General features: G+C 41.3%; 1 protein-coding gene across 2 annotated transcripts in view; it reads left to right on the top strand.

The window, feature by feature from the left end:
• Positions 1–24031, top strand: part of GAREM1 (GRB2 associated regulator of MAPK1 subtype 1) — a 99591-nt gene that overhangs the window by 24416 nt on the left and 51144 nt on the right. The window lies entirely within an intron of this gene.

The following is a 24031-nucleotide window of genomic DNA, read 5'->3' as shown; positions in this document are numbered from 1 at the left end:
TGGCTACAAAGCAAAGATGTGGCCTTAATGTTTTACTTGGTCTTCTGTGAAGCCAGTTGTCAACTGAGTAATCTACTTGGCTCTCTTACGGTCTCCTTTAAGATGTTGGTGCAGTAAGGGTATGCTGAGTTGTACAAGAGCTGACTGAAATGTCTTGTTTCAGTCACACCAGTGCTGCAACTTTCAGTGATGCACCTATTACACCAGTTGCCTTCTTATGTACTATTTCTTCTTGGAGTTCACTTCTGGAAGGTTAATTTTTTTAAGACATGTTTAAAAGCTTTGGTGTGATGGCATATAGTGTCATAATATATGTGGCTTTAAAAATCTCTGAATTCAAACTTTCTTAGTATAAAACAATTTCTAGTGTTTGTGCTTTGTAACATCGATTTTTTGGGGGTGTTTTTTTGTTTGTTTGTTTTGTTGGGGGGTATTTTTTATTGGTTTGTTTGGTTTTTTTTTAACACTTCCTGGCTGCATAAGCTTTGGTGCTGTGGCCAGATAAGCATTTAACTTCCTTCAGACTGAATGGTGCATTTTAAAACCCTCACTGTGATTCCTGGAAGAAGGAGAACAGAAAACAAACTGTTTATTGGCATGAAAGAAGGTTGGATCTTAAGGAGTTTACTAAAGCTTGGTTCTTAATTTTTACAGGAATTAACAAAGATCTGCTAGGTGGGGTTTCCTAACTCTTCACACTTCCATTCATTCATAGCTTAAATTTACATAGATACCAGCAAAATGAAAACCTGTCCCCTACGATATTGCAAAAGTATCAATGTGGTTTTCTTGCTGGCTTATGTTAATGCAGGAAAAGTGTGTTTAGTTGGCAGAACACGTTTTGCTGTCAAACAATCTCCAGAAAGTTCCCTGCCATAAACCCCTCATTAATGAGATGAAAATACAGGAAAGTTCAGAAACTGCCATGTAGTGAGGGCGCTTACTGGATATGTGATAGGTTCCAATGCTGCCAAAGGAACTTCACAAAAACGGTCAGTGCTAACTTGCAGTACCAGCGCATGTCTGATGGCACATCTTGCCTACAAGAAAGGAGAGATGTATCTAAGCTTGTGGAGGTTTAGTTAGCAAAGTATTGCAATCTGGTGCTTGAGTGGTAGCATCTAAATGCATTTAGAAACATCTTCCATACCCGAAAGACAAATTTATGCTGCTGTGGAGTACCATACCGAAATCTATAAGCTAACAGCGAGCACATTTTCAGCACTGCTTTGTGCAGTGCCTCACAGCATCACTGCTTTTGGGATCCAGAACCCTGCACTGAAGAGGTCAGGTTTAACGTAGCTGCCTAAGAAGACTTGCTGGGATGGGTGCTGGCCTGACACAGTTACGCTGCTAGCTCTGGAGCTAGCTGGGGCATCTGCTCCGCAGTGAGCTCTGGGGAAGGCTGGGAGGTGGGAGTGCTCCAGAATGATGACCTTTCTAAGGAGGACGTGCCGCTACCGAAAGGTAGTGCCGTCAGGTGGTGACTGCCGTGTGAGCTGGCTGGCACAGCCCCCTGTTTGCAGGCGAGAACTTCCCATCTCTGCAGAAAGCACAACTAGAACAGTTGGCAGAATGTTTATATGGGTCTCAGCCGTTAGTTTTTGGTTTTAGAGGACGCAATTTATGTCCTCATAGGCAAATGTTTGTAAACTGTAGTGCTGTATAAATTTTTTGATTATAGGACTGACTTTTTGCATGCTGTAACTTTAAAATTCTGTCAAGTAAGACATGTACTGTGAACACACAGCTGACATTACTGCTTATGCTGCCTACCAGAATGACCCTTAGAGATGGAACGTAAGAGTTCATTAAAATGACTTTCCAGGTTTGTTTTGGCTTTAGTGGAATAACTTTTTTTTAACCCCTAGCAAAATTTTAATGTAGCAAATTGCAGCATGATTTTTGGCTGCAATAGTTGAGCAGGAAGGGAAGTTGAAACTGATGTTATTCTCCTGAGATTATGGGTTTAAGTACCACAAAGTCTTCACTGACATATATAAATGCGAGTATAAAGTAAATCTTACTTTACTACTTGCTAAATCAGGTTTTGATATACTTGTTAAACCTAAATACAATAAATAATACAAAATGCTGTATTTTACATTTAAGTGAAATCTCATTAACAGAACCTGGGTTCTCCAGTCCCGCTGATGGTCCTTTCCCTACTGGGAAACTGCTATTCTGATTGTTTCTGTTGGGGATGGCTGACGTGGTTAATTTTTGCTGTTGCTGTCAAAGAACAGTCATATATGACGTCTGTTAGTCTAACCATTGCCTCCTGAATACCCTTTCCAGTCTGCTTCTCTTTATAAAAGCTAAAGTTAATGCAGCATCAAGATCAATTTTCATGTAATTAAAACCAAATGGCTAATGTGTTTCTGGCTCCTAAAACAGGAGAGGTCTTCATGGGCATATAGAATGGAGAACAGATCAAAATTTCTGTCCTGATAGTGCCCTGTCTTGGCGTGAGAGAGTGGACTTCACAAGAGTCCCAGGTAAACCATCACAACAGATGGACATTGTTTTGGTGTCCTTTGCTTTCCTCAGGTACACAATTCACACGTGATACTTACAGGAAGGTCTTACCAGCCTTCTGTCTGAGCTAGTTTTATATTATTCCTGGTACTATGATATCCTTAATACTGAATTTCTACTTTAAAACTGAGTGTGTATCATCCATACCCTCCGGAGGATGACAAATGTCACTGCTAGTTTTGGCTTAGGCAGCACTGTAATCTTTACTTTGATAAATGTCTCCCTTAGTTGCCTCTGGAAAATACCATTTTACGATCTGAATTTGGAAGATACAGGGCGTATTGGTATCTTGCAGAATTAGACTTCACTGTGCTTCTGCTCGTCAAGAGGAACGCTTCTCATTCCTCTGCAGAGGTACCTGTGTGGGAAGATGTGTCCCAGGGGTGCTGATGACCACATCTCAAACATATTCTGTGATATATGTTTAGGTTGGAAATTGGGAAAAATTTCTTTACGGAAAGGGTGGTCAAGAATTGGAACAGGCTACCCAGAGAGGTGGTGGAGTCCCCATCCCTGGAAGTGTTCAAAAAACGGGTAGATGTGGCACTTGGGGACATGGTTTAGTCTAGTCTACCCTTGATTGGTTTAGTGTGGACTTGGTAGTGTAGGTTAATGGTTGGACTGGATGATCTTAAAGGTCTTTTCCAACCTAAACGATTCTATGATTCTATAACTGAAAGGCGCTGAAGACGCTCTCTGGGGGTTTGAACACTGTGGCCCTCGGGTGTTGTCTGACCCTTCTTGTGTTACCTTCCAGGGCTACATAGCTCAAAACTATCAAAAACGTTTTTGAGGATTCATCAGCTCAAGCCACAGAGGTCTTCTGCTCTGACTCTGAATGGCCCAGGTTCAGGCTGTTGTAAATGCCTGTGCTACGTGGCCGCAGTTCCTTATGTGTGCAGATTACTGATTCGAAAGTTGATGGAGTTGGATGTGGTTGCTTAAAACCTGCTGTATGGGAAAAGCAGCGGAGAGGGCTGCGGAGTGGCCCACGTGTGCATACGTACCCCCACCTGCACAGCGTAGTCTTTTCTTTCAAAGGCCATGCTAGTGTTAGTGAGTGTATGCAATGAAAGAAAAAGTACTATGGGATGGGTTGGCAGCATCTAGGTTATTTTGCCCCAAATACTCACTCCCACATTTAATCAAGTCATAACAGGACCTTTACTGTTGTTTTTTTAGGGCTTTATCTCTGTTGTTGCAACTGATGGTTCATTTGCTCTCCTGTCCATTTGAGGTTTTTTTTACCTTCTGAGAGCAAAGCTGTTCCCTCGAGATGATGTTTAAAAAAAAATAAAAATCCAAACCCCTACCTCTTCTTCTTCTTTCAGCTTCTACTCAGCTTTGCCCAGGGTTTGGAGGGAATAAGTCTTGTGTCGCTGCTGCCACCTGTGTGATCACAGGAGGCAACTAATGAAGAAAATACTTTCTAAGGTCTTCATAAAAGTAACACCCTATTCCAGGGTGTGCCACACTGTAACACATCCGGGGTGTTGGAAATACTCTTCTGTGAACTCACACCTCCCCACCACATAGTGAAGGTGTGCAGTTGTTAATACAGAGTAATTGCTGGTGCCATGTCTGCTTGCTTACCTAAGTATGCTGATAGCTTTCTTAATGTCTTTTAAATCAGGAAACATAAAAACCTTGTCATGTGAACCTTCCCCAGATGGGGTGCTGGGTGGGAATGAGTCAGAAGTCCCTTCTCTGGTGTTAGAACTGGTGCACAGCGAACGTCCTACTGAAACCTGTTTCTACTGGTTTGATTTGTTAATCATGGAGCAGTGCCTGACGGGCCTGTTCCTCATTGCGTCCTGCTAGCATGGAGGAATACGCTCTCTGCAGGTCTTCTCAAGAATGAACTTGCCTTTGCAGGGGTAGAGCAGGAGAGCTCCCTGATGTTTTGCAACGTGCAGCTGCAGAAGTTTCTCTCTCATCTCCAAAGGCATGCCTGCGTCCAAGACACAATTTTGCAGTCCCAGTAGGCCTACTGCTGCCCACTCGGGGTTAGTCAGACCTCGGACACTGAGGGAGGAGAGCGCTGAAATATGGTGTGAGTTAGGCATTTACTAGTTGTCTTGAGATGGTGACAGCAGCTGCTGTTGCTCAGTACCCACCCCGAACCTGATGCATCCAAGATCTGGAAGAGCTTGGATTTTTCCTTTGGTGATACTGAGCACTCTTAGATGTTTATAGTATGTTGGGTCTTCTGTAAGTTTGCTGTACAGCTCTGTTCATGGCCCTGGAGAGAAGAGCAAACATCCTTTGCTTGATGGCTTTATGGTATCTGCTGCCAACTGGTGTTACTTTGGGGACAGAGGGGGTGCTTCCTTGTCCTAGATTCAGTTTAGATTCTTCACTCCCTCAAGTGCAATTTAATGCCTTCTGCTGGTCAAGGAAGGTGGTGTTGGACAAAAAGCCCTTTGTCCGGGCCTTTGCCTCCCTGGGAGCAGCAGGTGCTGTCAGGGAGAGCTGCACCTGTTCTTTTGTGTAAGTGGAGCCGTACAGCTCTGATGGGCTAATTTTTATGTTCAAAGAGGTGGGTGAGATCTAAGACAGGGAGGGACACTGCTCCAGAGTAGGGAACTTACTTAGGTGAGCCCTTTCCAGCCAACAGGTACACCACTCCACGGTACGAAATGCATTTTGCATTTTAATTTCTGTTTTGCTTTGAACTTGTCCTGGCACCCAACTGTCACAGAGTTCTTCTGGGGCTTTCGTGCTGTACAACTGAATGTAACTTCTAGAGAACAGGGCCCGAATGCACTGCTTCTGAGAGAGGCAGGCTGCCATGTGTCTATGGGCTGGTGAATGATTAAAGAATGTATGTCCTCAGAAGAAAACCAAGAAAAAAACCAACCCACACTTTTAACCCCCCGGTACCCAAGTTTTGTTTTGTTTTTTTCTTGAAAAAGGTTGTATCATCTGAAAAGCCATCAGAGAGGTGTGAAAGCTTTTCTTCGCAGGTACTGCTAATAAAAGCATGGCCACCAGCATGTAGCCTTCATGCTTTTAAAAGAGAAATATGACTTCTGTAGCTCTGAATACTTGACTGTGTGAAGTTTCCTGAGAGTTGCAACACTTTTCTCCGCATAGAGAAATAGAAGAAAGTCTATTCAGTATTCATTTAGAAGTCTGATTGTAGAGTAGTGCCTGGGTATTGTAGAGTGAGAGGGGACTCATTTTCATGAGCAGTGCGTGCCTCTTCAGCTATAAGTCTGAGATCAGTAATGTCTGAAACACTTGGAATGATGCTATATGGGCAATTACATGCTCTTCTGTCAGGGAAAAGATTATGCCTTAGAATATATTTATCTACTTTTTTTTTAGTTTAATTGCTATCTCCTTTTTCCCCACCAAACACTTGAGTTTTTCTGTTCTAGGCAATCACAGCTTTGTAGTCTGGAAACTGTCTTCATATTCCTGGATTTTTCAAACCTGTCACCTTGAAATAGTGGATGAACTGTTCTTCCATACATGAGGAGATATCTATATTCTTGATTTTTCTTTTTTCTTTCTCTCCCCCCGCCCCCCCCCCCCCGAGAGTTACCTTCAACAAATTTGGTTGCTCTCAGACTTCCCCATGGTCCATTCTGTTTGTTAGTTCACTTTTCTGTGCCTATTTAAATTTTGGCAAATGCTTCTCCATTGATCTACAGTGCAATATCAAATCACAGGATCAAAATGCAGGCACTGAAATTGCTGGTACTTGCTTTCTAGTATCGTGCACCGGCAGCTGCCCAGAATTCAAGCTATGGATCAGGAATACCTTTTCCGTGTGGGGAGATGGTTCAAATTTAGCTTCTAGTGAATCAGCGCTGTGCAATTCTTCTGAGAATCTTTCACTCTCAACTTCTTCTCTCTGGAGCCAGCCAGACTTTTTTGCAGTGTCTAGTTTCCTTAAAGTTATCATCCTCATAAATTAAAATCAGCAGACTGTGAGACTGCTTCTCTCTTTGTATATATATACAACCCTACGTCTATGAGAGATTTCTGTAGTCACCTACAAAATTTGTAGAATTTGCTTGACATTCAGTTTGGTGGCTGCGATATATCAAAGTTTGTATTCAGCCTTCTGATGAAACCCCATTCAACTCTGGTTTAGTTCCCATCCACCTTCCAGTTTTGCTGCCTGGCCCATGTGAAATGTCTGAAACTGCTGTGGAGTCTGCAGCTCCCAAAGGCTGCTGTTCTTTGATGTAATGAGAACAGTAGGTTTAGTTCACAAGGTAGTATTATTCCAGGTAATGGAGAAAGATTCTGATTATGTCCCAGAAGTTCATGGAAAGAAAATGCAGGTATTTTCTCTTTTGCTTTCCAACCTGGTGTCCTGGTTTCGGCTGGGATAGAGTTAATTTTCTTCCTAGTAGCAGGCAGTTTGTACTATAAAATTTGTTTGGTTTCATGGGATTTGCTTGGTGCCTTAAAGGAAACAAAAGCTTGTGATGATAGTGATATTTTTCAATACAATCTCAGGTACTAGGCTGAAAGAGGCATATACTTTTAGATACAGCTCTCTTGCTCTCCTCTACTTTGACTTCAGCACTGGTATAATCTTACCCTTGTTTAAAAAAACCAAGATTTGCCTCAGCATTGAACTTTCTGTGTTTTGTTTGTGAGAAGGGAAACGGGGTAGGAGGAGAGAGAGAAAACTTGCAGCTTTTTCAACTGACGATTCGAAGTATCACGTATTCTCAGACTTCCACAGTTCTTGGCTGTTACTCTAAGTCTGCAAACTTGCAACTTGCTGAAATTCAGCTGTGACCTTATAAGCATTCACGGTAAGGTGGGTTTTTTTGTTTTGTTTGCTCATTTCGGATCTCTGTGGGCAGCAAAGAAGCTGATCGGAGCTGCATCAATTAGGAAAGAACTCTAGAGGCTTGTACAAAAGAAATTAACTGGGGAGGATGACTTTTTGAAAGATTGCAGTTGACGGAAGGGTAGAATAGCAGCCAGGAAACTGGTTCCCAGAAGACTGGGAGATGGGCTAAATCACATAGGATTTGCTTGGCATTGCTTGAATTACTTTGCCTTAGCTCTTGGCCGGTACAGTGGAGCACTGGCTCATTTGCATGATGCTAGAAAGACTTAAGTGCTTGGGAGAAGAGTCTTAAAAGCTGCCTAACTTAACCACTGGGAAGCTGAGAGGAAAAGGCTGATCCCCACTAGGAATTTGAGGTGTATTTAGGGCTGCACTTGAGGTTCCGGTCCAATCCCATGTTTCCGACCACTTGAGGCTGCCCTAAGTACTAGCTACAAGGAAATTGGGAATGTGACTCCTGAGTTCCCAAGAGGAAGCTGTTCTCTTTCATGAGGTATAACTTAAGGATTTAAAAGGGAGGAGATGTATGAACACTACAGCCTACCCAGTTGGTAAGTTCCTGCCAGCGAGGCTGGGGTAGGGATGAGCTGCCTGTTTCTAGGCACCAAAAAAGGCATGAATTAAGTGTGAAGCTGCTTCACCCTTTCCTACCCTGAAGTAGATATTCAGGCACATAGAAAACCATGCAGTTAAAACACTTCAAGGGTAGTTATAAGCTCAAAGACGGTCTGTTAGCCTGTAGTCTGTAATTGCAAGTCTGGAACTTCACACCTGTTTCCCTAAAGTAGGAATTTTACAGATCTAATGCCACTTATCTGGCCTCGAAGTTGACCCTTGATGGGAGAAGGGAATAAAGAGAAGACAGTTATAAAGGCCATGGTCACTGTTTAATCAGTAAAAAAAATATGCTTTCCCTTCTGTGCAAACCTTGAGGAAGAATTTTTAAAAAATCTGTTTGAGCTGAAAAGTGGTATGTTTTGAGTTGATAGTTCATATGGATAATGATGCCTGTTGTTAATCTCTTACTTAACTCTGGTGCATGAAGTTAGGGATTGTGTTTTCGTAGGAACAGAGTAGCAGGTGCAGAAGAAAGCAAGCACGTGTCGCTGCTATGAAATCTTTACAAAGAATGATGCAGTCACCAATGCAGCTATCCCATGACTCTAACACTTACCTGGATCGTAGTACATGCTAGTAGCAGATAAAGACTTTTGTGGAGAAGTACAGTCCTTAATACTCAGGAGATTTGGGTATGGTTTACTGCATACTTCTTTTGGTTTTTTTTTTTTTTAACTTCATTTGGCTGTCTGTTCTGCATTTGGTTTTACTTTGTCTCAAGTTTGTCCCCTCTTTTTCCTTTACTAATATTCTGACTTATTACGTGGTCTAAATCTGCATGAGAATTTGGGAGGGAAGACATTTCCATGAGCTTCTATGATTAGTCTAAGAAATCTCTTTTAGACTGCCTGTCCTTTCTGCTTCTTGGGGCTGGAGGGGGAACTGTTACAACTAAGCTAACATGGCAAACAAGCAAGGCAAAAATTATGAATGTCTTTCCCTTCTGTAAATACAGAACCCAGCTGGCAGGAATGTAGAGCAGGGGTTTTGATAGGTCATGTGTGTTTGGGGAGGGAGCTGCAGAGAAATCTGTCGCACAGGATGACATCATCTTGTGAATTTTTGGATGCCCAAACAGACTTTGTTTTTTTCCCTGGAGCCAGTGTTTGCTGTTCAAAACAACTGATAGGAAGTGCGGTAGGAATTCTTCGGTCAGCATCCTCCCCATGGAAACCAGCACACTTCACGTCTGGGAACGAGAGCTGGTCACGTCAGTGCTTCCTATTAAAGCAACTGACATCACGGATGTCTTAAGCTTTGACTGAACTACTGTACCAATTGGTGCCAATAGGAAAATAAAACCATGCTATTTAAGCCATGTATAACTCTGTTTATATGGAGAATGTAATTTGTGTGTTTAATTTAGCCTGTGATCCAAGACAGTAATTCTGCTGTGTCAGGGAAAGGCACTTCTGTGCGCTTTGAAACTTTGAGGAGTGGAAAAACTGTCTTTTTTCTCTGTCGTGAGCTGTTGTAGCTGTTGTGCAGAGATTTTCTGTTCGCAGTTGGCAGAGATTAACTTGGGGGGGGGACGGACTATTAACACTAATAGCAAAGGTGACCATTGTTAACTGGGTAGGAGAAACATGGGTATTTAACTTCTCATTCTGAAGGACCTAAACTGAAGCCTGTACGTACTTCCCTCACAGCTTTATGTACAGACGTGAAGCTGCATTTCTTCCGCTCATTCCCTTTACTGCAGGTGAGACTCCTCTTCTTCTGAACCAGAGTGCGCAGTTTGATCCCAGAGGCGGGCAGAGCAGGGGCAAAGAAGGAAGTACAGTGTACATGTGTATACTGCACGGGGGCTTTCATGAGTGTCCTCAAACTAGGAATGCCTGGCTGGTGAGCCAGCTGTCACAAAATCTACAACACTGACAGATGCTACTGTCATCTTGGATGGTTGATAGCCTATGTGGTGCAAGAAAGACCTTTTAAATCTAAATGCTAAGGAGGTTACGTTTTTTCGGGGGAGTCACCTTCACAGTGTTCTCTTTAAATAATTTGTCACCGGTTCAACCTTTTCCAGTTCATCTCACATGAATTCTGTATTGCAGTAGACTGGGAATAGCCAGCCAAGGCTGGCTGGCTGGCTGCATTTGGATGGTTGAAATAATTCAAGCCGGCTGCGTCTGTTCCTTGTTGCCTTGTTTCATGGTGCTCACCTGATCCCTCTTTTAGTGTGTGTGTGGACCCGCTCATCATGTGAAAGGTCCCGTTTTTGTCACGATGGCTGCACACGTGCATGAAAAAAGAAGAGGGGACATGTGATTAGGATGCACAATCACATCTGAAGGTTTCTGAAGGACTTCATCAAAATGATGGGAAGTGCATTTCTTGTCTTCTGGTTTGGGTTTTGGAGTTTTGTTTGTTTCTTTTGGGTTTTTTGGGTTTGGTTGGTTGGTTTTTTGTTTTTTGTTTGGTTTTTTACCATTAATAACCTTTTGAAAGTAGGCAAGTGTGAGATGTGTATCTATGGAGGAGAGTGTTCAGCCTGAAGTACTGATTGGGGAAAGCTGTCTCTGATAAAATGCTGCACGGGCCTCTGCGTTTCCAAACTCAAAAAATAAAGGCTGTGCAGGTCAAGTGGGACTCGTGTGAAGCTTGACGGGAAAAGTGAAACCTTGGTGAGACGGATGGACAGGGTGGCTTGCATGATCCAGTTCTTTAGCTACTGTATCCCTGCTAATTTAATTACTAGGGTTCAAAGTGGGGAGGGGGAGGGAGGGATTAAGACTTTTGCTACATAAATGGCATCGCCAAAAAAAAGCAGAAAACCAAAGTAGTGCTGTGTTTAAGATTCGTGGGTCTGAGTTGAGAGATTCTTACGAGTGTGACTTGGAAACCCAGAACCAGCTGCTGGGAAGGATGCGTCCCTCAGAGTCAGTATAGGGGAGAGGCTACAGCGTATCCTGCGGTGTGGGATGAGAAATACTCACAGTAGGAATGAGAGTTCCAGTGTGATAGTAAATCAGCTTTAGCCTGTTCTAGATGTTGTTGGGATGCTGGATGGGGAAATGGTCATTACTTGCAACTGTTCATGGTATAAGTTTTTTCCTGTGAAGTGCTTTCGGATCCTCCAGGAGGACAGTTGCTATAGAAACATAACGTGAATTTAGACAAACTTTCTAACTAAAATTAATGAAGAACCTGAGTTTGACTTCAGACTGGTAGTTTCTTAAAACAGTATGTAAATAGAAGAGAGACTGACATTTATAAGATGATCTAGTATGCGTATGTTCCAATCTGAAAAACTGCTTTATCCAATTCTAAAAAAGAGGCTGAGAGGTGCACTTGAAATCCTAAGGGGTTGGGGTTTTTTGGTTGGTTGGTTGTTTTCCTTTTTGTCAATTTGATTCCTGCTGACTGACCACTATCCCACTGCAGGAAGCCTGTGGATGCCTATGGGTTACCTGTGTTTGCCTACTGGTGTGGTAGTACCCACACTGCTAAAGATGGACAGCATGGACCCAGAGGTCTGCAAGAGCTGTTCCAGATAGACGGTTGGGAGCAGATGTGCTTGGGCTGCCTTTCCAAGCTGAGAGCACAGTGGACAGACTTCCCAATGGCAGACAAGCTTGGCTGATCTTGTCGGCTTATCCTCCTGTAGTCATCCTGCTGGGTGTGGGAATGAGCAGGGGAAATGTTACGGCAGTAGTAGGGAGGGAGAGGAATGAGGGGGAGATGGTGGTGGAGGGGGGAAGCAGAAGACAATAGCAGCAGCAGCCTGGGTGGCGGTGGAGGGCAGGAGCAGGAAGAGGTGGTGGGACTGGAGCTCCCCTACGGGAGGCTGGGAAACGTCGCCTTGCAAGGATGAGGCGCTCTGCCAATCCTGCTTTGGGATCAGGGCACTCATTTCTAACCGGTAACTCACTCTGAGCACCCAGTGGTTGTCAGTACTCTGATGCTTAGGAAAATTTCTGGTCCCATTTTAACAAAAAGTTGCTTCGCTAATCTGCATTTCTGGTTAAAACTCATGACTAGAATTAGTCTGTCTAGAAGAAAGAGACATATGGCAAGCAAATGGCCCTTTTTAATGAGCCTCCCACTCAGCAGTTGGCTGCTCATCCAGTTTGTGTGTGGCACAGTCTTAGAGCCGCATCTTATTGCCAGAAAAAAAAAAAAAAAATCCTGCAACCTTTTGGTGGGTTTTCTTTAAGGGAGAGGGAGAACAGATCATAATGTAAGTATTAGAGAACGACAAAGCCTCACGTTAGCTTCTTCAACAATTTGTTACCAAAACTATAAGAAAATGTTCCAGAACCTAGTTTAGAAAGCTGTAAAGCACCAAGTTCTTTACCTCTTAATGGTGGTTGGGTACCATATGTACCTTTTTACAGCATGTGGGGTTTTCTAATGATAAATAAAATAAGTAACATAATGCCTGACTTCTGAAAGTCACAGTAGTCTAAAAGGCTGCAGTAAGTGATTGCAGCTGGTCTATAAAACCCTATTAAAATTAATTTCATTAAATACTTGATGGAAAATACTGTATTTGGTAGCCAGTAGTAGGTCTGGAGGATTGATGGGACCATTGTTCCTAAACTGTAGGTGCCACCAGTATGGGAGCATAAGATTTATGATGACCAGTCTCTGCTGTTAGTAACAGCTGTGTGACTGGTCTAAGAGAAATCCATTGCTGAGGTGTAGCTGTGCAAGGAGTCATGCAAGTAAAAACATACTTACTTATTTACGCCCAACTTCCTCATTCAGCCTTATGACTTCAGATGAACTTGTAGCAAGGTCAGGCTGTCCTTCAACACTTAACCTTGCCTGCTGAAAAAAATTCTGGGCTATGGCAGTGACTTTTAATGTTGTATCTGACGCTGATGTTTGTTCTCGTATTGGAGTTAGTTTGCGTATAGCAGATGGAGAATACCTTGCTCTCCTCCATCCTGCTACTGACCCCCAGTGAAGCTCTGCCTCATCTGATGTGCAGTAGTGCCACTTTTCCTTCTCGCTGTGATTTCCAACACTTCTCCCTGCCGCTCAGTGATTGCTCTGAAAGTCCAAAGTACTTTGCCACCCCCTGCGTGCAGTTGGGACTACGCAGCCCACAACTAAAGAGAGAGGGCTGCTTGTACAGACTTGGGCTTTGAGCACTGCCACTACACGGTGGTTTAGTTGGATCCTTTGTCACTGTAAGAAAGAGGCTGGTTAAGTTTTTCTACAAGAGAAGAAGAGATGCAGTTCAAACCTGTTTCAGCGGGACTGCCTGCAATAAGAGTGGGAGGCACCAGAATTCACTGGGGTGGTTGCAGCAGCAGAGTGCACCTAAGCCTTCACCTGGTACTATTTACTCTAATTGCCATGAATAAAATTCTTGTTGCTCTTTCAGAAGAGGACGGGAAGCTATTAGCAGCAATGATTGTGTGCATCCAGCTCTTTTGATAAGATACGAACTAGTAATTGCAACTTAAAATAACTTCTCCCAGTCCATGCTGTTAGCTGCGCAGTTGTTATCTAAGCAGCCTGGAAACAGAGCTGTGCCACCAGCCTCAGACGCAACCAGGTCTAGTGTCTTACAAACTGGTTCGAAATCTGGAGACGAGCTTCTCAGCTGGCCAACACAGTCTGGGTGGTTTTTTTGTAGACTTAATCTGCAGTCTCACAGGCTTTCTTCCAACTGTGTGTGTCTAGCAGCAACTCTTGCGAAGTTCTCCCTCCCCAGACCTTGTCTGGACGCACGCCAGTTGAGCGTGTACGTACGAACCTTTTCTATGTCAAATTGCTGGTGACCAATTACAGTACAATATGGAAGGGAGGAGGGGGAAGGCATCTGACTCTCTGTATTAGCCAAGTTATATTATCATAGCAAGGCGTGAGTAAGAGCCATTATATATATATTTTTTATATATATTTACATATATATAAACAAATGGCAGCTCTCACTTTGATTTTATTTCAAGGTATCTGTATGCCAGAAAGCAGACTACTTCCAGATACCTTCTCTTTGCGTGCAAGCAGTAAAAATCATTCAGTGTGAGTGGGCTGAACTTTTTTTGGGGAAAAATGTAAATATATTTTAAGGAATTTATGCTGTGATGGGCAAGTAACTAAAAAAGCAATGAAGCAAAATTTTCTACCTAATTTTACCAATGTGGCTGAGCTAAACTGTGTTCTTTGCTGTTGGGATGCATGTAGGGGGATTTTTTAATTACTTATTATTTTTAAAAAATCTAGTTTTTCCATTGTAAAGTGTAAAGGGAGTGTACACTTACATAGCATGGCAAATTAAATAAGATCGATCAGGAGCTGGTAGGTCCTGTGGACTGCACAGTAAGTAGTAGAAAGTTTTCACAGTGACTGATCCTTTCCTGGGAATAAACTGGTAAGGTAGCTAGTTTATTTCCATTGTCTTAAATTCATCTGAAAAAGGGTAGGGTAAATTTAATGCAACCCAAAAGTAGGCTTTTGAATTTTCCGTATCTCTGGTTACTCAAAAAATAGCGAAAAGGATTCTCTTTCATGCACAGTTTTCAACAAAACTATGGTGCTTCAGGCACTTAGGCTAAATGAAATACTGAAATACATGAATGTCACAGATTTTAAGAACATAGAATAAAGTTAACTAGCGTGCTTGTGGGAGATGAGGAAAGAAAGGAAGAAGTCTGGGCTGCTGTGAAATTCCTGTATGACAAATTGCCACAGCTTGTGTACATCTGAGTGGGTGTGCAAGGAAGTTGGGTGTTTCCATTAGAAAGTTTCTGCAGAAGAAGGTTGCAGCCGATCCTGTCCATTTTGAAAAAGCTCTAAAGGGAGCGGGGAAGGGGATTGAGTCCTAGAATTAGAAACCTCGTAAGTGTTTAAGGCCTATGAAAATCAAATTTCTCTTCCTCAAGTTCTGAAAACAAAACCACTATATGAATACTTCCGAGAGGATTGATCTACCCAAATCAATAGCACAAAGTATCTGCTGCCTTGTTTTTTCACAAGGCTACTTTTTCAGCATAAAAACATTTTCAGCTTTAAACGCCTGTTGTGCTCATAAGCTGCTATGATGGATAGGAGCTGTACTGCCTATAAATAGAGACCCTCACTTTGAAGCGCTTATATCATAGGAACCATATGTGTGCTTTACGTGCGTATTTCTAATGTTTGCTGTTGTGTGTGGTGATGATGGTATTGATTGTTTTTCATAGTTCAACTTACTGGTCCAGTCACAATGATCTTTAGATGCATTTATAAATTAAAGTAGAGGAGAAAATAAGGCTGGAGCTTATTGAGAAAATACTGCCTGGGGCATTGCCTTGAGCAACAGTAAGTCTAGCTCTTCCCAATCTGAATCAAAAGTTTCAACTGTTGCATTTTGAAAGGCAGCACTTGAGTAATGCTTGATCATTTTCATAGTTTAGTTGGATCAGTTTAAAACAAACTCTCTTTTTAAAGGCTGATTTAGTTGCTAATAAAGCTGAAAACCTCGTGTGGGTAGCTATTTGGAAAACTAAAATGCAGGACCTGGTTGGTTAGCATTTGCCCTAGGCTTCAGTATCATTGACTTCAAAAGAAATCAACAATAGAAATGACTTGGGCTGGTTTTGGCAGATGAGGCTTTCTGTTTCTTGCTTTCCTTAGTTGGAGGGATGATCTTGGGAACAGAGACAGAATACTTTGATTAGCATTGCTATAAATGTTAGTCTCCTGTCCAGGAATTCTCTGTACTAAACAAATAAACAAAAAAAGCTGTTTTAAAAAATATGTGAGGAACCATTAAAATGAATACAAACACACCCTCTTACCTATGTCCTCAAACAGTTTCTCTGAAACAGATTTAAAAATAACCTTGTGTGTTTGATTTCTTATATTTGTGGTCTGTTCGTGGTATGCCACCACAACTCCATATTGTTGCATGCTAGAGCATGTCGTATCATGGCTTCTTGGGCCAGATGAGTTTCACAAGTCAATTATGCTTAAAATTAACAAATGCTGTAACTCAGAAATTTGTCTTGAATGATCGATCGGTTTTGTAGTTCTGGGGCTTGGTAACCCTCATCAGGTAATTCTTCACCAAGTATAGTCTTTGTTTGAAGAGCTCATCAGTTGTTCATCTTGGTAGCTCCTCACTAGAGGAGAAAATTCTCCTTTCCCTGCTGTGGGAGGTGAGTGGTTATGGCACATGGGTGATGTCAGAACTTCTGGGTAACGTTTGGAGTAAGTGAAAAAAGAAACAGCATCAGGGAGTGACTTGAAGCTCTTCTTAACTGGCCTCTCAGGTCAGAGAAAAACTCTATACTCTTTCTGTTATAAGTAATTTTGCAGAAGTACATAACATTTCTTGAGTTGAGCCATGGATATTCCCCCCCGCCCCCCAAGAGAGTAATAAAAGTCCCGCTAATTTCAATGGTAGCAGAGCTAGATTACTAATAAGGGCTCTTAAGAAGAGCCTACTTCTGAGTATTTGAAAATACTTGTATTGTCTGGTGTTCTGCTGATACTGCCATCGCTCCAAAAGTGAGAAATACAAGGAAGCAATGTGGGTGACTTCTAGTTATTTGAACGCAATGTCCTGCATCTAGGGGCTCACTTCCATGAGAGGAGGCGGAGGCTACAGATGGCAAGTTTTTCAAATCTTACTCGGAAACAACTAAGATTCAAAAGCATGTTGTCTTAAACTTTGAAGCTGAACCTGCAGGCTATAAAAGAATGTCCATCTATATCCATATAGAAATAAATTATAGCAAAATCAGTTTAGTGCCTGAGGGTGGATGGAGCTAATGCAGATGGGATGCTTATATTTGTTTAGCTGATACCATATGAAATGTAGTTCAGATGTAATAGCAACAACAACAAAAATGGGATTCCATGTTAAATGTAGTTTGGTTGTAATAGCAGCAACAACAAAAATGTGTACTTCCAAACTCAGAGCATGTAAGTACAATTATTAATTTTAAATGCATTGAATTAGTCACTCCCAAACACCCACAGCAGTGGATTTGTGGGTGTTGCATTTTGGAGCATCAAATCTAGGTTCCTTACTCTTAGCTGCTACGTCTCAGAAAACATCGTAGGAGTGAAGAACAGTATAAAAGTGGTGTCCCCTGAATAGAGCAGGTGCAAGACCATATACAAAGGACTTGTATTATTTAATAAGAGCACCTCTTTTTGTAAGAGTTGGGCTGCAGACTGTTTGAACCATATCCAATCAAATATTTGGAATCAGATGCACTCGACTGTTTCTCCTCTCTTCCCTTCCAGCGGATACAATTGCACATATTAAAACTAGCTGATAAAGATTAATTCTGTAGAATAACTTTTTAGTTTAAAAAAAAAAAAAAAAGGAAAGAAAGAAACCACACCCAAACTGTTGCCTTCCGTAAGTAGTCAAATCTACTTGTTTTCACGGCTATGTAAAGTTATAGAATTTTTCATCGTGAACGGAATGTATACGCTGCAGAAGTCAGTAACACGGTAAGTATAAAATCCCACAGTACTGTTTCCATGGGTGTCTTTCAGTCTGGTGGTAGATGTTTTAGTGGAGTTTTTGGTTTTATCTTTTCAATTTCTTTTACAAACATTTCTACATGGGAGTTATCACTTATGATTTGTGGAGACCTAATAACTACAATGTTTGACTATTCCAGAACATCCGACTAATAGAGATGACAAAATTTTGTCTGCAAACAGTTACAGATGCAAGAGTTCAGACCAACATGGAAATCAAACTTTGGGTGTCGACACCAGTATTCTTTTAAATAGTGTAAACAGCCAGACAGATTATTCTTAGCAATGATTTACAAACCCACCAGAGATTTGATTGCATCCAGATTATAATGCAGCATTTCCCTCTGAGCTGCAAAGTCAGAGTTATTTTGTCAGTAGAGGTTGTTAGGTTGCCACTATTATTTTTTTGGCTGTCACTTTGAGCCTGTGTGTGGTATCACCTTAATGTTTTTGACTGCTCAAAAATCTCATGTGAACTAACACAAAATTAAAGTAAACATGCGAAGAACAGCTAAGAGATTGCTAAACTTGTATAGAGATTTGGTAAATTCTCCCAAAAGAAACAAAGAAAGCATGTCTTCTGTGCTTGGCAAATCCCTTTATTGGAATTTTTCCCCCTTATGCTATCAGACTGATTTATCTATTTATTTATTTATTTACTTCTTTTTGCAGATGTATTGGCTTCAGGCATTGGCGACTGACCCGAGTTATATTTGTGGAGTTGATGTCTGTATTGTATTGATTGTGCTATTCCTAAATATAGCAAAGTCACTTTTAGCCTGTTCTCTCCCTCTTGTTTTGCAGTTGTTCAGAGATGCACATTCATCTGTGAGCTACTAAGCACCACTATCATGCAAGTTCAGTACCTTAGTGTTTAGGTTTTGTACTTTAGTGTTTAGATTTTGAGTAGTAGTTTAAAAAATATGCTGTAACTGACTAGCAGAAATTTTTACTGATTTTTTTAATAACTGTTGAATGAGAGAGTAGATTTTAGGCTTTTTTAAAAAAATAAACACTCCCCTCTTTCGTTATGCAATTAGCAAGACCTACATATTATTTTGCAAAAGTCATTGTTACTTTTTTTAAAAGTTACTGGTCTTAAAGGCTGCTTTGTGTTAGAATAAATCTTGCTCGGGTCCAAAATGTTGGCAACAGGTTTTGTATGGTTTGTGCAATTCTGTAAAGCTTTCCAGGAAGAGACTACTTCTTCTTGTAGTCTTGCAGGATAAGACAGTGTGGCCATTCTGGTTGTTCTTTGTGAAACAAGTTGCTTTCCTGACTATGAACATGCTATTGGAGGTTTTGTTCTGGATGCGTCTCAACCATTAGATCAGGCCAGGAGAAAAAAGGAGAACTTCCCATGTGAAGCAGGAAGGTGGACGAGACTGAAGTTCCCCAGACTGGACACATAGCAAGAGAGAGTGATAACCCATGTCTCGTTAAGCTGCTCCTCTGAGATGAAAGACTGTGTATTTTTGTACGCCAGATGGTGCAGGCTGAGATGATGGAAAATGAGAAGGAATTCCTGACTCTGGGCTAAACTATTCATGTGGGCTTGTGCTAGAGAGACCCTGAATTAAGGATAGTAACTAAACTAGCCTGATCCTGAACAGACACCAGCTTTAAAAGTACTTAGTATCTGGCTAGAGAGGAGTATTTGTGAGAACGGTTGTAATTTGGCACTGAGTTGCAATGTATTCATGAACACAGATGCAAAACTAGAAGAGCATCATGTAGTTGCAATGGAAAATGTCTGTCCAACCACTAACATCTCAAAAGCAGCAGCAGCAGCAGCAGCTTTTGGTTACATAGTGCTGGAGTCTGAATCTGCGTTCCGGTCGTGTGCCCCAGCTGTGCCTCAGCTCCGCGGTTGTCCCGTGGGCTGGAGCATCGGCTCCGCAGAGGTGCCCCGCTGCTGGCACGTGGCCGAGTGGGACGCCGCTGCCGCCGAGCAAAGTGAGGCACCTGCTACCAACCCCTTGCATGCTATTTCTGTTTGGTAAACAGAATGTAAAGCACTAGAGGAAGTAGTAAAGACAATAATTTGTAAGCTGAAATTCATGATGTAATCAGGACGCTTACAAGAGGGGATTTTGTAACCATCTTTCCCGCTTTATTAGTATTATCTTGTATTGCAAAACTCTTCCTATTACCGGATCTGTTTGTAGGTGTGTTTATTCTTAGAGGCTGGGACTTTTCTTTCATGCACAAATTAAACTGTTGATGTCTGGTGTATTTACGTTACACCCATTTTGCCACTTTTGAGTTCTTCAAAGGTTGCAGTTTAACATTCTTCACTAACCATATAGTAGTAGGGCTGATTTGAGTCTGATTTATATGACCTTTATCTTTCAAAAGAACAGCCAACCTGGATAGTCCACTTCCTCTAAAAATGCTTAATTCCATACCCTTTTCGAGTCCTTTCTTCATCCTGCTGAAGCTAACTGGTAAAAATCCTTTAATTTTGTCTGGATGTTGACTGCTTGCACATAAATGTGGATTTGACAAAGCAGTTAGTTGCAGCCTGCTTTGTGTCTAACAAATTGACAAAGGTTTTAAGCAGGACTGAAATCTAGCTAACAAAGGCTTAAATCATACAGCTAAAGGTTATGAATGCAAATTTGTCAAGTCTTGCAGCCATAATATCTAAATGGTCCTTTAAAAAAATCGGTTGCTGATTTGTTGCCAAGATTTTCTCCGGGAGTTTTTTGTTTCTGTTTCTTTAGCAGAGGTGGGAAAGGTGCTTGGGCTGGATTTTTTTTTCCTCATCTTGGAAGCTAATACACCCAGAAGTACAAAAGTGTTATTCCAGCAACTTGTCTTCAAAAATGTAGCATTTAAAAAAATTCTAACCTTGTGCTGCAGAACATTATAGACACGTGGAAAAAATGGCTATGTAAGTTCAGAAACCTCTTACTTGAATTAAACTGCAACTGGTCTTAAGCTGTGTTTAGTGGCTACTTCCAAATTAAAATTATACTTGCACAAGCTGGGCAGAACATGGAGCTATGAAACAATTTTTTTATTACGTGCCTAGTTTATGCTTGTTGATAATGATTGCAAGAAACATGCTTGCACGTGTTTGTGTGTATACGCGCACAGTGATACCTGCGATCAATCAGCAGACTACAGCTCACTTTCGTCTAATTCTTTTTAAAGAAAAGTATCTGTATGACATGTTTGATTTCAAACTTGGTTTAACTAGTTCGAGAGTTTGACAATCCTTTATTCAGCTTTGTAGAGCAGCTATAATATCTTAAGCACCATTCAGATACATAGGCAAATAGTCCTTGCGTTGGGAAACGTTCATCCTACTAAAGGCAAGCAACAGAGGAGAGTGGAAGGGGAGGTGGCAGCAGAGTATATACATTTAGGGCTCTCTTTAGAGCTGCATGGATCTTACTCAAATATCTGTATGATTTTTTTTTTTTTTTTTTTTTTTTTAACGCTGGCAAACTCTTTCGCAAGTGAGTGATGCTTCCTGCCTCCTTTTCTTGGTAGGGAGCCTGCGTGTTCTGCCAGAAAGCAGCTGTCACTTGACACAATCTGTTCTGTGCTCCAGCGTAGGCTGGCTGCTCAAAGGGGAGCTCTGTTGATTCTTACACATTAGGAGATTAGAGAGTGACTTCAACCTCCCTTGGTTATTAGGGCTTAAAGACCAGCTGCAGAGTGAAATATTTGGAGCCTGTTTCACTAGCTTTCTGCAGTGAAGTGGGTCAGGGTTATGTGTTGGAGGGAGGGGTATGCTACTCTGACATCTACAGATGCTTTAGGTATATTGAGATAGGTGTAGAGAGGGGGGAATTGGGGGGGTGGAATTTTTTTAAGACTTCATTAAGTGGGATTTTTTGGTTGGTTTGTTTCTTTGCAGGGGCTGAAAGGTAAGCTCCATGTTTTAAAAATTGATATGCATATATGTATTATATACGTGTATATGCACGTGCGTATATAAAAACATACACACACATATACACAGACACACACCCCCGAGAGAGAGAGAGATGAAACTATGATTGCTAATTACTGACACCTCTTTTAGTGACTCTTAGCTAGTCAGTGTTGTGTGATACTGCTGCTGAAGGACAATTTGTTGTTACAGAGGACAGAAAAATAACAGGGTAGTAATACCAAGCTTCCTTAAAAGTAACACGTGAAGGAAAAAAACATTTCTGCAGAACAATTAAGCCTGTTTGGAAGGTAATGAGCACCAGAATCACATGCCAATGCCTAGTTGCAAGGAGTTTCCGAGTTACAAGAGACACTTGTATGTGAGCTTAATTCTCTAAAATAAGACTTAATTAATAAATGGCAGTACAGTGAATTTTGCCATCTACTGAGTCGTCTGATTCCTGTCTGAAATGTTTCCTCAGGACAACTTTGAGACATCCAGTAGTGCTTACTGTATGTAATTATTTTACTTAATGCTCTATTCCAGTGATAACTCTACAGACAGTCTGATATCAAAGTAACACCTTTTCGCGTATATTAATTAAATTTAACTGAAAGGCAGTGTAGCTGAAGGATATAGGAAGAACTGGTTACCCTTCGGCATTTTCTCTGTTCCTAAAGCTGAATAAAGACAGATTATTCTGTGTAATCTTAAGGCATCTTTTGCAGTGTATATAGTCTTAAATTTAGGAGAATTTGTGATAAAGGCATCTATTTTATGCTTAACATTTATGTTTCCATGCAGAGAGAGCAGAGTTTAAGCCTACTAGTTAAACTACAGTGATTTGAGAAGGTAATGTGAAAAAAATCAAACTTTAGTGTATATTTAGGGTTCTCCAGTGATCGTATAGGAAAGGCGATTGTATAATATTTGATCCATTTATTCTATTAGAAAAGCTATTATAGACAATGTGTGAATGACTCCCATCTTGAAAAAAGATGGAAAATCTATCAAAGAATGCAAATGGTTCAACAAAAAACAAGTTGTCTGTTTAATTATAGCCTCATGTTTAAACGACAAACTGTGGCACCTTCTTGGTTTCTTAAAGAAGTGGTCTTCATCTCTTCAAGTTGAAGTTTGTCACAACAATTCAGAAAATTCGTGAGTTCCACAGACATTGTCCGTGAACATTTCAGCTGTTCAACTTTGTTAGAGATCATGAGATCAGATCTTTCTCGCCTCTCTCCCACCCCCTTCCCTCTCTTCTGTCTGTAAAGACTGTTCTGTTTGTATAGTTTCTTGGAACAAAATCCACTGACAGCAGTCTGTGCAGTAGATTTATTAAGCAAATACAGTAGCTCCTTCTGTAGCTTCCTTTCCTGTATCATGCCTGTGACCCTTGGAGTTTTGCCAAGATAATGTCATTCTTATGCATGATAGTTGGATACATTAATTATGTTTATGTGGAACTGAGCATCTTGGACTTTGTTCATTCATTGCTACTCTTCACAAATCTTGCCGAGTTAACTAGTTCCTAGAGATGTTGGTTGCAAAGCAGAAGGCTTTTAAGTTACGGCCTGTGAGACCACCTACTAGTTGGGTATTTGGAGAACTAGCAGGGTGGTGACACTGTGCTGCTCCTTGTTTCCAACTTTTACCTAACAGTTGAAAGTTAAAAATCGGGACTACCCCAGAGGCTGTCTCAGTACAGCAAACTCATTATGTTGCTGGACAGACTTGTGAAGTTGGAGACAGTCGTCATACCTTCAGTGGAGTGGTTGGACCACTTACCTGCTGTTGGAGCTGTACAGGGTTCCCCTTTTACCCTTCTCTTACCTTTGACCCATCTGAATATTTTTTTCAGTGGAGATCCTGATAGTTCTATGGCCAGTGTAAGCCTAATAACAAAAAAACCTTGGTTTTCACAATTGCATTAAATGTAGTTGATGGACCATTAAAAGCCATTACTGCAGAGGGAACAAACTTGGGAATCTTCCTTTTCCCTCAAAACTCTCTTACGTACTGAAGTGTGCATACTCTTAACATATCTTCTGTAAGCCCCTGCAGGAAAATATAAGGCAATTGGTAGAAAAAGAAATGCAAAGCAGAAATTAAGGGTCACACCTCACTGATTAAACGTAATTGAAACCAGTACTTTAAGTAGTATGATTATCATCAATGCATCCTCAAGCCAATTAAAAGACATAGGTGTGGTGCTTCCCACCCTGTTCTGCTGTTGTAGATGTGAGCTGCTTGGTGCTGGACAGTCCTGAAAATCTTCCCTGAAGGTGTCCATTGGGTACATTTTCGCTTAAGTGCTGTATTGAAGTAAGAAAAATGAAAATGCAGTTGAAATAGTGATAGAGATGGAGCAAACCTGGCAATACTGAATGTTGACACCTTTTATGTGATGGTGAGAATAGGAAGCATGGCAGAGTAGGAGGACAGAACCGGGTTTTGGTTACTAAATATGTTGATTGCTGTCAGTTCTCTGCTAGTTGATTCTTCCCTAGTGGGCTAGTAGGACATACAAGATCTGCTCTTCTTTAGCTTATTTTATGTATAAGAACTGTAGCTGCTGTGCAGGCTGAAGCATGCTTACATCGTGAAAAGGACTACGCTGGTCCCACTTAGATGACGCAATTTCTGGTTATGAGGATTCTTGTTTGCATGTTGGCTCAGTAGTTATGCTTGGCTGATTGAGATGACACTGTACCGAATTA

The sequence above is a fragment of the Pelecanus crispus genome, chromosome 2 (genome assembly GCF_030463565.1).
Source record: "Pelecanus crispus isolate bPelCri1 chromosome 2, bPelCri1.pri, whole genome shotgun sequence".
Taxonomy (NCBI): Eukaryota; Metazoa; Chordata; class Aves; order Pelecaniformes; family Pelecanidae; genus Pelecanus; species Pelecanus crispus.
The sequence above is the reverse complement of the archived record's forward strand: the minus strand, read 5'-3'. Positions and strand labels throughout refer to the sequence as shown.